Raw genomic sequence first — 15,950 nt, 5'->3', positions numbered from 1 at the left:
CATCTGTAGTCAGCTAAGGGGAGGAACTTCCACAATGAGTGAGGCTTAAAATAAGGGGTCAGAAGAGAGAGAAACAGCTCAGCACAGCTCCGAGGAGCTCAGTATATCCCAGAAGAGCTCAGCCACCCAGCACACCTCAGCTCCGTGCTCAGAGCAGCTCATACCCAGACATTTGAAGATGTAGAAAGGAATTACCCTGGAGAAAGTCATTTGAATCCAGAAGCCAAGAGGAAAGGCCGGCTGATGTTGCCATGTGACAGTGAAAGTCAGAGAAAAGCCAGCTGCTTTCCTCTGAAGAACAGTAAATTTGTAACTAAATAAATCCCCTTCATAAAAGCCCTGTCCATTTCTGGTGTATTGCATTCCAGCAGTATTAGCAAATTAAAGCACTATCCATTGAAAATGGGCAAAAGATTTAAGTAGTCACTTTTCCAAGGAAGTTATACTACTGATGGCAAACAAACATGTGAAAAGATGCTCGATATCATTAGTCATTAGGATAATACCCGAAATTAAAATCACCAGAAGATACCACTATGCACATATTAGAACAGCTAAAATTAAAATGATTGTTCAAGTAAGTGTTCTGAAGATGTGGAAGTAGTAGAATTCTTATACATTACTGGGGGATAATGTAAATAGTACAACCATTTGGAAAACTGACAATTTCTTAAAAAGTTAAACATACACCTGCATGCAATGCAGGCAACCCAATTCTAGGGATTTACCCAAGACCTGTACCCAGTGACTTTCTCATCGCAGCTTTATTTGTTCATAGCAGCTTTATCTGTAAAGCTCAAAGTGGAAACAACCCAAATATCTTTCACAATGAGTGAATGTATACAACAAATTGTAATATATCCATCAATGAGTGAATGTATACAGAAAATTGTGATATATCCATCAGAAACAAAGTTTCTTGGACAAAAGAGATTCTAGGTCTGGAGCATATAAAGTGGACCCTAGGACATCTCATGCCAGAGAGTAAGGAAATGGTTAAGGACTAACAGAGTCATATAAAAAAAAGAGAATGCTAAATTTAAGTTCAATGGAAACTACAAAGAAATTATTGGAGACTATGCAAACTCCTAGATACAGAAATTAGAGCACACATTGCCAGAGGTGGGGTCAGGAGGAATGGGGAGTTAATGCATAATGGGTATAGGGTTGCTGTTTGGGGAGTTGGGAAAATTTTAGTAATGGAAGGTGTGCTGGTGTGAAAGGATTGTATACCCTAGAAAACCCATGTTTTAATCCTGACCCAATCTTGTGGGAGCAATCTTTTCTTTTAATCCCTATTCAATAATGTAAATTGGAATCTTTTGATTAGATCACCTCCATGGAGATGTGTCTCACCCAATTGTGGGCATTACTCTTGGATTAGAGGGAGATGTGACTCTCCCCATTTCAGGTGAGTCTTGATTGGCTTACTGGAATCATAAAAGGGGAAACATTTTGGAGAAAGCCACAGCAGAGCCTGGAGAGTCACAGAGTCCTGTGACCTTCGGAGACGAAGAAGGAGAATGCCCTTGGGGGAGTTTCATGAAGCAAGAGGCCTGGAGAGGAAGATAGAAGACATTGCCATGTTTGCCATGTGCCTTTCAGTTGAGAGAGAAACCCTGAACCTCATTGACTTTTCTTGAGTGAATCTACCCTCTTGCTGGTGCCTTAATTAGGACATTTTTATAGACTTGCCTTAATTTGAACATTCTCACAGCTTTAGAACTGTAAACTAGCAATTTATTAAATCCCCCTTTTTAAAAGCCATTCCATTTCTGGTATATTGCATTCTGGCAGCTAGCAAACTAGAACAGAAGGTGATGAAGATAACACAATATTGTGAGTGTGATTAATCCCATTGAATGGTATGCTTGGACTGATAGAGATGGGAAAGTTTATATTGTATATATGTTCCCACAATTTCAAAAAAAGAAAGAGTAACTAAAGAGACAATGACACAATTGTGTGACAATTAAATGCAATATATAATCCAAGACAGGATCTAGTAATGGAGGAGGAAAGACTCAAAGGGACATTATCAGAACATATGAAAAACATGGAAGATAGACTATAAGTTTTATATCAATATTAATTTTTTAACTTGATAGCTGCACTTAAGGTGGCCACATAAGTGAATATACATGTCAATATTAAGTTTATTGTATTGTATTGTATGGCAATATTAAGTGTAAGTATACACTTACAATCAAGTATACAACCTACATTCAAGTGTCCAGAAAATGGATAGATCGATGATAGAATTGTACAGAGAGTGAGGCAATAATGTTAAAATTGGTGGATCTGAATATTTAAGAGGTAAGGCTATATTGGAATTCTCTGTATGTTATTTGGATTCTTTTCCTATAAGTTTGAAAGTATTTCAAAATAAAAACTAAAAAAAAGAATCCATGTATCCGTCATGATACTAAAAAAAGAGGAGAGAAACTAAGTGGGGGACGGAGGTGGGATTAGACTGACAGAAGAATAACAAACAATTCATATAGAAGAAATGCCAAAAACAGGAAATCCCACATTTTCCACCCCCATGTAATAATTAATAGATTCAGGCAGGATAATCAGTGGATGTTATAATATTAGGTTGTGGGGAAATAGAATAGTTACCTGATCTGAAAGTGTCCCTATAGATTGTTTACTACTTACAGGGCAGGAAGTTTAACTTTATCACTATCCCACCAAGAGTTCAATATAACACCAATAGTGAGACAGCTGACATTATTAGTTTCCTGAAGTGATGCAGTGAATAGTTTACATCATCTATAGGGCAATTTTTGCTAAAATGTTAACCTAAAGCTAATCATGAAAAGCCAACCAGAAACATCCAGAATGTGAAACATTTCTCTAGATCACTGACCTGGAATCTTAAAAAACAAACAGACAAAAACCAATCTCAAGAAAGTCAAAGGACAACAACAAGAAAGATGGGGTACTGGTTTAAGACTCATGAAAAGTAACAAATACTTGAAATGCATAAATCTTCATTCGATCATGGACTATGATAAAACCTTTAGAATCCCATTTCTGGGATAATTGGGGAAATTTGAATATGGACTATATTTGCACGTAGAATTATTGCTAAGTTTTTAGGTGTAAAAATATCATTGTTCTTTAGTGGAATATTCTTATTCTTAGGAAATGCCTGCTAGTTTATTTAGGAGAAGAGTAGCATGAAACCTGCAATATACATTCAAATGAAATGTTCAGAAAAAATTGTGATTAATAAATAGGAAGAGAAGCAATGATGACAATACATAAACAATGGATTTACTTAGGTGAAGGGTAACCATATTTCATTGTCCTGGTCCTTCAACTTTTATGGGTGTTTAAAATATTTCAAACTAAAAATGGAGGGGAACCCATCTATACGTGTTTGGAGGAGAAATAACTAAAATATAATTCCACAGAAAATGTGAAAGTGAAAATACGAAAAATACACACAAGGAAACCCTAAACAAAAGAAAGCAGGTGTGGCTTTTAAAATCAGACAAAATAGATTTTAAAAGAAAAATAAAAATTAAGTTATAGCAATTCGGAAGTTAATGAAAAAAGGAACCACTCTTCCAGAATTCTAAATTCTGAAAGGTTAAATTTGTATTCATGTGGTGATATAGCCTCAAAAATATAAGGCAACAATTGTCATCAGTACAAGGAAAAATCAGTAACTTTACAATCAACAGAACACGTTAAGACTTTAGGAGACTAAGCAAACAGAAAATTTGTAAAGATATGGAAGCTCTAAGTATATAGTTTATAAATTTGATCTAAAAGGCATATTGTATAGAACTTATATCCGATAATGAGCATGCACACAGTATTTGCAAGCTCAAAAAAATTTTCATCAAATTTGACCACCTTGTAAATCAAAAAGGATCTTTTCAACAAATATCAAACGAACAAAATCATTCTCTGATGGCAATGCAAAAAAGGGAAAAATCGAAAAACAAAAATAGCCGATCCTTGCCTGCCATAAATTTGAAACTTAAAAACTAAACAAAACAAGTTCACACTTATGCCAGGAGCCAAGTCTAGTGTCAGCAATTAATTCTCTGCATCAAATCCCTTTCAGGTTAAAAGACCTAACATTTTTTCTCCATTTCTGTCTCCTGAGTGATACTGTATTCATGAATTAAAATATTCAATATTTTAAAGTTTGTCATTCCTCCAATTCAAATTATAAATCCAGGGGGTGCAAGGATAGTTCAGGGGTAGAATTCTTGCCTGCCACACAGAGACCCAGGTTCAATTCTCGGTCCATGCGCTTCCCAAAAAACAAACAAACAAACAAGCAAAAATTCAACAGATGCTGCTGCAATAATGGATACGCACATGGAAATATAATGACATATGATCCTGCCATATAACATACAAAAAAAGTAAAAAAAAAAATTGTAAATCCAATGATATTTAAACAAAAACCCAGAGAATTTTCATGGGGCTTGACAAACCTATTCTAAAAGCCATAGGGTTAATAGTTAAGAGAGAAAAAATTAATTCGAAAAAGAAGAAAAGGAAAGGAAACTTGCTCTATCAGATATTAAGATTTATCATAAAGAAAACAGTGTGATATTGGCCCAGAGCTAGAGAAAAATAAAACAATAAAGCCACGTTCTAACCAAAAACAGACCCACACACAAATGGAATCATAGTATGTGAAAGAGCATGGCCAGTTAAAAAAAAATGGTTTCATGCCAAACTGGGCATTTTTATGAAAAAAAAAAAAAGAGATTCCCATATCGCATCATACACAAATATAAATTCCAGCTGTATATAAAGGAACTGATTATGAAAGACAAAAATCAAAACCTAAGTTATAAAGGATTTCTTAAAGACAAAAAAGGATAAACCATAAAAGAAAAAGTTGATTGTAGTCTACACTAAAAACACAAGAACCTTTGTTCATCAAGACATCATGAGCAAAGTAAAAAAGAACCCCCCAAGCAGAGATGGTATATAAATCTAATTGCTATCCACTCATTGCCTTTAATTCTTTCCACAAGCTGAATTCTAATGTTAACTCAATAGGAAAAAATGGGATATCTCATAAGTTTGTATGGCTCAGGTGATAACAGTACCATATCTCAATTTCCTGTTATAAATTTAAGTGTAGTCTATCCTTTAGAAAATTCCACCCCTGTACTTTTCTTCTGTACTGAAACATAACTATTAGAATAATTTTAAATTAATAATTGAATTAAAGTGTTAAAATATTGCTCCATATTACTGTTAAAATAAAAAAGGTGGTTCAGTGGTAGAATGCTCGCCCTCCATGTGGGAGACCCAGATTCGATTCCTGGACCATACACCCAAATAAATAAATAAAAATGAAAACGTGTAGAGCTCAGATACACTGATAACTTTAGAACATTAGAGTCACATTATTAAGTAATTACATATCTATGATAAAAACCAAGATCAATCCCATACTTCTGCCCTACTGAACCATCTAAGAAATTAACACATCTTCATTATCAGAAGTTGGGATACAGTCTCTATAGAAACCTGAACTGCTTTTATAGTTAGTAATAATAGAAAAATGCACAGATTATGACAAAAGAATGCACAACATGGTTTCCCTAACCTAGTCTGAGGCTGGTCTGAAAAGTATGAAGAAAAGAAACCCATAGATTGGTAGGGAGTATTTGTATGCTGCTTTCATTTTATCCCCACAATACCACTCCGAAATCAGTTCTTCAGTTTTACAGGAAGAAACTGGGACTTGAAGAAGTGAAGTAACTTGTCTAATATCACATTTATTAGGGAAAAAGTGGACCTCTGGCTTGGAGCCAGTTCTGTTGGGGTCTAGAGCCCACTCTCTTGTGTCTAAGCCACCTGTGATGAATGCGGGACCTAACCCTGCTTGTATTTGTAAAGGTCTTCATTCCTAGAAGGCTGTCTATGAGTTGGTATAGCCATAAAAATTTCATAGTGAAAAAGAATTCAGATAGCACCCTTAGTTTATTATGTTTTTTTCATGTTTGATAAATATTCATTGATCATTGATAAATATTTATCGAACAAGTGATAAATAAATAAATAAAGGAATAAATGACAATATCTGAGCCCTTTAGTATGAAATGTTATGGTTTTATGGTTAATACAGCTATTGTGGAGTTCGAAGGTACATCAGGTACATGCTTAGCCTGCAGTCCAGGAACAAGTACAACAGACAGATTATTTGCTGTGTCCTTTATCATCTAGTCCATCACGTTTATTTCCCATGTGAGGGAATTGAAGCACAAGGAGCTGCTACTCTTGGTAATAACTTGGTTATTCAATTAGTCAAACCATATTGTCACAGATCCATAAAGACTTAGGATCCCTAGTTTAGTTAGCCCATAGATCTAAATAAAATAACATCACACAAATAGGGTGTTAGGAAAGACAAGTTTCTAATGCCCTCTTAGGGCATTTACTTTATTTGAAATGTATTAAATGAAACTGATTGTTCAGAAAACTACGTTTGTTTGACTTGTGAAAGGGGCCAGAGAATAAAGTCCTCACCCTCCCTTCCTACCAGCAAGGGAGTTCCAGAGACGAGCTGGATGTATTGCATTACTAAGTCTCTTCCGCTTCCTTGACTAATCATTGCAGGGGATCTGAGCTTAGCCCAGGGGAGTTTCAGCCTGAGAGTCTAGGATTTCACACTGGCTGTCATCCTCAGACTGCAGGGTTGCGCTGTCACATTAATCAGCATAAATTACCAGTGCCTTTTTTTCTGAACACCTGGAATCCTCTCGTTATAGTGGAGTTCTCAAGTTTGGGTCAGAAGCCTCACTGTCTTTCCCTGGGAATGCTGACTGTGCTCGGAATCACTGCAGCGCTTAATTTAGACCAGTTCCAGCAGGGAAAAGGACTCATTTGGGTCCATTCTCCTCACTAGTTCATTAAGGTTGTCTGTCCATGAGGACAAAATTCGATTTGTTCTGAAGTTCAAAAACCTCATGGTGATATTCCTCTCTTTCTCTTACCCCCCCCCATCTAATTATTCTGCCTTTTTTTGTTGTTTTTTTCATTTCTATTGTTCCCACACAGCCCTCTGCCTGCACCGCTGCCTGTAGGCCAAGCCACAGCCACTGCTTCTAACTCAGTGGTCTTGGAACTGTGCTGCAGGCTGGAGCCCACTCGGCTCACCGCAGAGAGACTGTTTTTAAATGCTTTGTGTTGTAACTGGCCACCGTACTAAATTCTTTGTTAGTTCCATTAGTTCTTAAGCTGTTCTTTTCAGTTTTCTAGATAACCAATCCTATTGTCTAGGAAAAAAAGAAGAGAAATTTGCCACAGCATTTCCGAAACCTATTCCAATTTGTTCCCTCCTGGTATTATATGAGTTGAAACAGCGGTTTTGAAAATGTCTGCGCAGATGCCTCTGATGCCCTTGTGGGAACTGGAGCAAACCAGTGGGGAGCACGCCAGCCTCCTCCAGCCCCTCATCTTTGCTCCACAAACAAGATCAAGCTTTAGTTGTTTTTCTAAATTTGAGCTCCGCAAAAGAGTTTATGAGAAGAAAATGTTCTAATGCTAAAAACAAACTTGAAAACAGCTAGACCAGAACTTCTGGAACAATGTAAATAGGGTGTCACAGTTAGTCATCCTTATCTTTCCTAAAACTACCATTTAGTGACTGTTGAATATGTGTCTGGAACCATACACCCTGCTCAACAGTACATCATCTCACTACAAGCCCTATGTGGTATGTATCAATACTTTCATTTAACAGATGGCTTTAAAAGACTAAGTGACATGTCCATAGTGACACAGGATTCAAATCCAGATCTTTTCTAATCCTAGCCATTTCTCATAACTACTAAGCTAAATAAGCTCATTTTTGCAGGAGATTTTAAATGTTTTCTCTCTTAGCAATTTGAAGGTGAACAGATTATTTTTTTCCAAAAGTAACCACTCTGAAACAAAGTGGGCCTTAATCCAATAAAAACTGGAGTCCTTATAAGCAGAGGAAATTGAACAGAATGAGAGAGTAATGGTTTCTCTCTCATCTCACATAATCTGTTACAATGTGACTTAGATACTTCTCCAGCAAGAGGTAGAGTCTGTGTCCTATCACCCTGAATCTGGGTGGACATCTGTGATGCTCAGTGACTTCCAAGATTTGGCCATTGAAGACAATCAAGCTTCTTGTTTCTCTTGGAATTCTCTCTCGGAATCCAGACACCATGACATGAGGAAGCTCAAGCAGCCTGGGAAGAGGCTCACTTGGAGAGGATCCAAGGCCCCCAGCTCACAGTTCTGTTGAGCTCCCACCAACTCAACAGCCATGTGTGTGAGTCATTTTAGAGTGGATGCCCCAGCCCATCCCCCTACCCCCCACCCCCCACCACCATTGAGCTGCCCCAGGAGAGGTGAGCTGTCCCACAGAGCCCTGCCCAAACTGCAGATTCACAAGTAAAATAAATAATGCATGTTCTTTAAAACCACTAAGCTCTAAGTATTTGTTATGCAGCAATAGATAGCTAAAGCAGAAAGTGTACATTCTACATATATACCCTTCCAAAGAAGGAAAAGTAGAAATAAAGGAAAGAAAAGAAGGGGAAAGAAGAAATAAAAAAGCAAACAGTCTAAGTAGTTTCTGGAGCATGGTCAAGTATCCCTGGGTATACTGATTTAACTACGCTGCTTCTCTAATAATGCAGAAATCTTCAGCCATCTAAATAACATCTTGGCTTCACCAATGAGTCATTCTATATGAGCAATATTTAATACCAATACAAATCAAGGAACTCGGGGGGGGGTCCTTTTTGTTTTTTGTTTTTTTCTTATAGGATTTGAATTTATATTACTTTCATCTCTGGTTCTTGGATTAATTAATCTAGATTTGGTGGTTTCCAAGTGCCATTTTGGAGACAGGCACTCAAAATGTGAAAAATAAAAGCAATGTGGTAAGATTGTATCCTTCTTAAATTTATTATTATCCTAAAATACTCCCTGTTTTGAAAAATAATCATGGTCCTATGTCATTTCAATTCCCCATCTTTCACACCCACTCTTCCTTATTTATACTTTTACTGAACTGAGTAATTCTAACCATCAAAGAACTACTGTTTTGATAAGCAATGAGCAATGCAAGACTCTCAAGCTGCAGGCAAGCCTCACAATGAACCCTTCCATGAACTCTTCGGGTACGCTAGTAGGCAGGGGCATCCTTGTTGCAAGTTCTCCTATATCCTCAAATACAAACATTTTTTTAGAGGTTAATGAGCTGTGCACATTTTTTACAATGGCAATCTTTTTCCAAACAAATCCAGATAATCAACATAAGAAGACTTTTTAAAGAAACTAAGAAAATTTTATTTTGAGCCAAACAAAGCTATTTTCAATTTCCATGGAAACAATTTGTCTCTCAGAGGCAAAAAAAAAAGAAAGAAAGAAAGCTAAGTAAATAAACAGGGAGATTCAAGTGCCAGAGAACACGTGGAGAGAGAGGTATTCCTCTTCAACGTTGGTAGGATAGCAGAATGGACAGCCCCTCCAGAGGACAATGCAGTGGGCCCATAGGAGGCTAAATATAGGGTTGCCATATGATCAGGCAGTCCCATTACTGGGAGTGTAGTCTCAGTACGTTGACTGAGAAACAGATGGCAAATTGTGGTGTGTACATATGATGGAATATTGTGCAGCTGCAGGAAAGAATGAAGTCATGGGGCATGCAACAAGGTGAATGAACGTTGGGGACATTATTTTGAGCAAAATAAACCAGAAACAAAAGGAAAAGATTATATGGTCTCTTTTAGAAAATACTTACAAGAAAATTGGGGCCTAGATTGTAAGCTCTTACAGCAATCACATTTATTTCTAAGGCTTACATGTTATTTCTAACTGCTGAGATGCTGTGCTGTAAGTGTATAACATGGTATTTTCCTGGAACTTTGGGTACCTATGTGACACCTAAGACTGCATCTCAGCTGCAGGTGCAGAACTCCGGCTACAGAACTCCAGCTCTGAAAACCAGCATTCCTTCGTACAGCAACTGTTACAGAAGCCAAAAAAGAGATCAGACTTCATTCAAAGAAAAGAACAAAACAGATCTGGTTGGAACTAAGGTAAATCCAGATACAAGGTAAAGATGATATTGTCTGTATTTTATAATTTTACCTACTATATGAGACCAAAGGAAGAGAGGTTTATGTTGTTCAAAACCAAAAATTTCTGTAGCACACAATTTAACGTAACCTGTCTTGCCAGTTCAGTTAAACAACCTAAACACATGGCGCCTGGAATTGGGAATGAGGTCTTGCAATTCCATATAACTTAATGCACTACCTGGATACATTCCAGAATTATGTTGGGGAGATAACTAGAAGGCATAGGCAAAGTCCCATGAGGGACTGGAGAAAAAATATATAGAACTATTAAACTTTTACACTAGGGAAATCCCTGACACTCTCTCGAACATTAGGGGCTCCCAAGATAATAGGCCAAGCTCTTGATCTTGAAGCTTACTCTTATGAAACTATTATCTGTCAATGGAAAAGCTAAGCCTACCTATAGTTATACCTAAGATTTACTTTCAGAGGACCACTTCTGTTGTTCAGATGTGGCCTCTCTCTTTCTCTAAGACCAACTCTGCAAGTAAAATCATTACCTCCCCCGACACGAGATAGGACATCCAGTAAGTCTCCCTGGCAACATGGAACTATGACTCCCAGGGATGACCCGGCCCTGGCACCGTGGGGTTGACAATGCCTATCTGACCAAAAAGGGGAAAAGAAATGTATCGAAATAAGGTATCAGTGACTAAGAGATTTCAGATAAAACCAAGAGGCTATTCTGGTGGTTTATCTTTTGCAAGCTTCAGCTATATATTGCTAATTGCCATAGTATTGTAAGCCCAATTAACAATATTCCTGTAAACTCTAAAGAATACCCAGAGACCTCTATCTGAAACTCAGTAAAGGTTTTACTCACTAAATTTATTTTTCAGAAACCTATGACCTCCGTATGGTTCCTATCCCATTTAAGCCCCGAAACTCAGAGTTACCAGTTTCTCCACAAGCGTGAACCAATTGCCTCCCCCTACCCAGTGATGTCAACACCCCTTTTCAACAGAAAGAAGTAAGAGTGGTTATTGCCCAAATAGCCCTGAAGATTGGGAGAAGGATCAAAAGAGAAGGAAGAGTTTTATCAGAGAAGATCGGATTTAAAAATGAGTATGACAGCTGAATCATTACATTGATATTTCTTTTTAGTCTCCAGTGTCTTAGAATAGCAAGAAGGAAATACCTGAACTGGTAGAACTCTAATACACACCATACTTTGAAATTTGTTCTAAAACTGCTTGTTAAAATGTACTTTGAAATTTATTGTGGTTTTTTGTACATATGTTGTATTTCACAATAAAAATGTTTTTTTAAAAAAGCTGTTCATTTGTCAAAAAAGTTAAAATGCAGCCTGCACAATGGGAAACAATATTTGGAAACAACATATCAGATAGGGTCTAGTATCCAGAATATATAAAGCAATTGTTCAACTCAACAACAAAAAGACAAATGACCCAATTAAAAAATGGGCAAAAGACATGAACAGACTCGTCTCAGAAGAGAAAATACAAATGGCTAAAAGGCACATGAAAAGATGCTCAACTTCTCTGGTTATTAGGGAAATGCAAATCAAAACCACAATGAGATATTATCTCACACCCACCAGAATAGCCATTATCAAAAAGACAGAAATGACAAGTGCTGGAGAGGATGTGGAGAAAGAGGCACACTTATCCACTGTCTGTGGGAATGTAAAATGGTACAACCACTGTGGAAGGCAGTTTGGCACTTCCTCAGGAAGGAATAGAATTGCCATATGATCCGGCAATAACATTGCTAGGTATCTATTCAGAGGACATGAGGGCAAGCATACAAATGGACATTTGCACACCAATGTTTATAGCAGCATTATTTACAATTTCCAAGAGATGGAAACAGCCCAAATGTCCATCAACAGATGAGTGACTAAGCAAGCTGAGGTATATTCGTACGATGGAATATTACACAGCTGTAAGACAGAATAAAGTCATAAAGCATGCAACAACGTGGATGGACCTTGAGGATGTTATGCTGAATGAGAGTAGCCAGAAGCAGTGATATGAACTAACACTGAGTGAACTTGGAGAATTTCAGTTAAGAACAGAGGTTATCAGGAGACAGAAATAGGGTAAAGATTGGGTAATTGGAGCTGAAGGGATACAGATTGTACAGAAGGACTGACTGTAAAAATTCAAAAATTCAAAAATGGATAACAATACTACCTGATTGTAGCACAATAATGTAAGTACACTGAATGAAAAAAAATAAAAGCCTTTCATCATCATGGCTCTAAACCATGTATCTTACTGATACATGGTTTAGAATCAGTATCTTACTAATACTGTTAGTGTATAACAGATACAGAGAATTCGCTCTTTTAAAAGCAATATCTATCATCTTTCAGATGAAACATCCCCAAACCTTGTACTAAAAGGAAATAATCTTAAATTTAAAGAAAAAGAGAAGACCAAGAAGTCTAGTAAAGGTTGGAAACTAAGGATTAGCGGTGCTGTGCTAAAAATAACAGAACAATTCAGATTGGTTTTTGAGATGGTCCAAAACTGCAACAAGAATAGCGGTTTTTTGAGGAAGCTGCTCCACTTCTTCAGCTTTCAACGTTCTTAAGTTTAAAATGAAAGAGCTAGACTAGATGACTCCCAAGCCCCCTTCCAGCCCTAAAAGTATATACACTGGGGATCTTGACTCATTTGTGGGGAATTTCACAATTCATAAGTAAGTGCTTTAACAGCCTACATATTCGGAATGTGAAATGGTTAGCAGGAAAGCCCTGCCCAGCTGCAGTTAGAAGGGGGCTCATGGTGGCAAGAAGATTGTAAGTCCACGTTTCTATGCAACAGGGTCCTTCTCAGCTGAACTCAGTCTGGAAACTAATTATTTGTACTGAAAGGAGATATATAAACCACCTCACCACAGAGTTGGGAGAACACAGAGGCAGCAATGATGGAAGGCAAGAAAAGGAAGACATAAAGTAGATAAGAGGATGAGGTGGGATTAGATATTAGAGGAAACAATCCCCTTTATGTAGAATGGATGAGCCTCTCAATAGCAATTATGACATCTGAGCCATCGCAGCTGCAAAATTAGCAGATGCTAATTCCCTCCCACTGATACTGTGGGTCAGGAGACAAGGCTTCAGTCATCCTAGAGCACCAAGCAGAAAGGAACCATTGCAGGACATGGTGTGATGTGTGGGTTTGGCAGCCTCTCGATGACAAGAAAATTTGTCAGGCCTGGAGCAGAGAAGGCTCCCTTTGGTCTGCCTTCATCTTTACCAGAGCTGTCTTAGTTTGCCAGAGCTGCTGAACTAAAGTCTCGTTGACTTAAACAGCAGGAATTGATTTTCTGGCATGCTAGAAGTGCAAAATCAAGATGCCAGTGAGATCATGATGTCTCTGAAGTCTGTGGCATTCAGTAGCAGCTTGCCGGCAGTCCCATCACTCAGTGTCTGTCCCTGTCACATGGCCATCTCTCTCCCAGTCTGTCCAATTTCCTCAGCTTATAAGGAATCCAGTTTTATTGGATTAAGGTCTGCTTTGATTCAGATTGACTTCCCCTTAACAGATAACATCTTCAAAGATCCTATTTACCAATGGTTGAGTAGCCACAGGGTCAGGGGTTTGGACTTGAATGTGTCTTTGTAGCAGGCATGACTGGACCTATAACAGGAGTTTATGGAGCCATGCCAGGGATAAGGATTAGCGTGTTTGTCCTTTAGAGTATCCATGCTGTGTTGTACGTAATTATGCGTAAGATAACGATTTATTCATTTATGTTGGTTTCATTACATACGGAGAATTCAGTCATTTTCAAGAATTAAGAATTTGTTCCAAACTAAAGGACTCCTCCAGTTATTGTTATAGATGAATATATTGCTTGGGTGAACCTGAGCTTTCAGTGGTATCCAAGACAATGTGCCCAGAGAAGGCACTCTCTGTGAGTGGAATTCCTTAGGGCATATGGCCCTAAACCAGGCTTCTTCCTGCACAGTCATATGCCCACAGAGGCAAGGCTGGAGGTATTATTATTCATTTCCTCCAAATAAGGAAAACTGAGGCACAGAGATGCTAATGACTTGTCCACAGCCACAATGTTTTAAGTGGTAGAGCAGACCAAGATTTGCTAAACTTAGGTCTTCTAACACCCAATACCTCAATAAAATTTTACTCAAGAAATGTGACTAAACTGCTTACTGTGCTGAGGATGCTATTTTCTGAAACGGGGATGCCAAGATAAATTTTGTGTATTCTCTATTCTTGAAAAGCTCTCTGTCTCTTAGATTTGGAGGTATAATTGAGCAAATAACTATTTTCACACTCTGTGGTGAGAGCTATGCGATATGTAAGCACACAGCAGTGTTCTCAAAGAATTTTTTTTTTAATTGGATAAGTTGTAGATTTACCGAAAGTTCACACGTAAAATATAGAGTTCCCATATACCCGTCCCCATTTTTTACATTTTGGATTAGTGTGGTACCTTCTTCTCAATCAGTTTTGTGCTCCCCCCACCCCAGGACATTTGGCAATGTCTGGAGATATTTTCGGTTGTCGCAGCTGGGGTGGGGTCAGGGAGAGGGACGCGCTGTTGGCACCTAGTGGGTAGAGGCCAGGGATGTGGCCAGACACCCTGCAAAGCGCGGGACAACCCGCACAACAAATAATTACCTGGCACAAAATGTCAGTACTGCTGTGGTTGAGAAACTCTGGCCTAGAGCACTGTGGAATGCAAGGGAAGGGAACCCAAGCCTGGCTGGTCTGAAGATGGTAGGGGACTTAACCAAGGAAGGCTTCTAGAAGCAGCCAGTGCTTGACGTAATCATGAATGATGAGTAGACATCACCTTGAGTACCGACAGTAAGAGCCAAGCAAGCACGCTGACATGAAATAGTGCATTGTGTTCAGGAAACTTTTCATAGTTCCAAGGGGTAGCTGAGGCAGGAAAGCTAGGGAGAGGCCAGCTCATGGGGCGGGGGGGGGGGGGGGGGGGGGGCTTGTGTGTCAAGCAGAACCTCCAGACCTCCCATGCAGGGGAACCAATGTTGGGTTTCGAGCAGGGAAATGGCCTGGTCAGTTTTGTCTACTCAAAATTTCACTATCAGTGTAGAGCAGTGTGTAAAAGTGCAGATTCCCAACTGCCTAACACACACACCCTGGAGCCCAGAAAGCTATATTTTTCATAAGTGCCCTATGTGACTCTGGGGCAGGTAGCCTAAAGTCCTCACCAGAGTACAGGATGTATTTGAAGGTAGTGAGATTGAAGGCAGAAAATTCAGTAAGGAAAATCTTAACCCCACCACGAAGAAAATAAAAGGGAATTCTTAAAAGAAGGGAATATATAGTTTTATCCTTCTCTCTCCTATAAGTCATAATGCAAGCGTGAGAACCTGACTGACTGCTATAAATGAACCCACTGTATTGATCAAGTCTCATAGCAACTTTCTGGATTCAGTGGCCTGGGAGAGCAGAAGCACTAAGGAAATCCATGTTCCGTGTGATGGGAGCAGGCAGCTCCACTCCCCCACCCCACCCCCCCCATTCCCCCACCCGCCCTCGACAAAACCTGTCAAAATTCTCTGTCTGTAAACCTTGTTGGTACAGCGGTAGCTGCTTCCTGTTCCCAGAGAGACTCACCCTTGAGCTTTCCTATCAGTCTTCCCTAAAGCCGGCTGCTCCTGTGTCCTGTCACATGAAACTGTGAACTGAGGTCTCTGACTTACGTCATGTCAGTCCCAGCAGGGTGAGGCTCCACGAATGTGGATTCTTCCTTCTGCTGCTTTACTTTCAAACGCAGTTTGCCATTTCAATTGTGTTATTCACTTCCTTGGGCAGCCCACACTCCTTATTTGCATGGGCTTTGCATGAGCAAGAGTGGAAATTAGTGAGT

The 15,950-nt window shown here is 38.8% G+C and overlaps 1 protein-coding gene across 1 annotated transcript in view; it reads right to left on the bottom strand.

The window, feature by feature from the left end:
• PCTP (phosphatidylcholine transfer protein) overlaps positions 1-15,747 on the bottom strand; it is an 81,029-nt gene extending 65,282 nt beyond the window's left edge. The window contains exon 1 of the mRNA XM_077164846.1: positions 15,698-15,747. The gene's annotated coding sequence lies outside the window, so the exon portion shown is untranslated. The remainder of the gene's footprint in view (positions 1-15,697) is intronic.
• Between the last annotated feature and the right edge of the window lie 203 nt (positions 15,748-15,950).

This window comes from Tamandua tetradactyla, chromosome 6 (assembly GCF_023851605.1).
Source record: "Tamandua tetradactyla isolate mTamTet1 chromosome 6, mTamTet1.pri, whole genome shotgun sequence".
Taxonomy (NCBI): domain Eukaryota; kingdom Metazoa; phylum Chordata; class Mammalia; order Pilosa; family Myrmecophagidae; genus Tamandua; species Tamandua tetradactyla.
The sequence above is the reverse complement of the archived record's forward strand: the minus strand, read 5'-3'. Positions and strand labels throughout refer to the sequence as shown.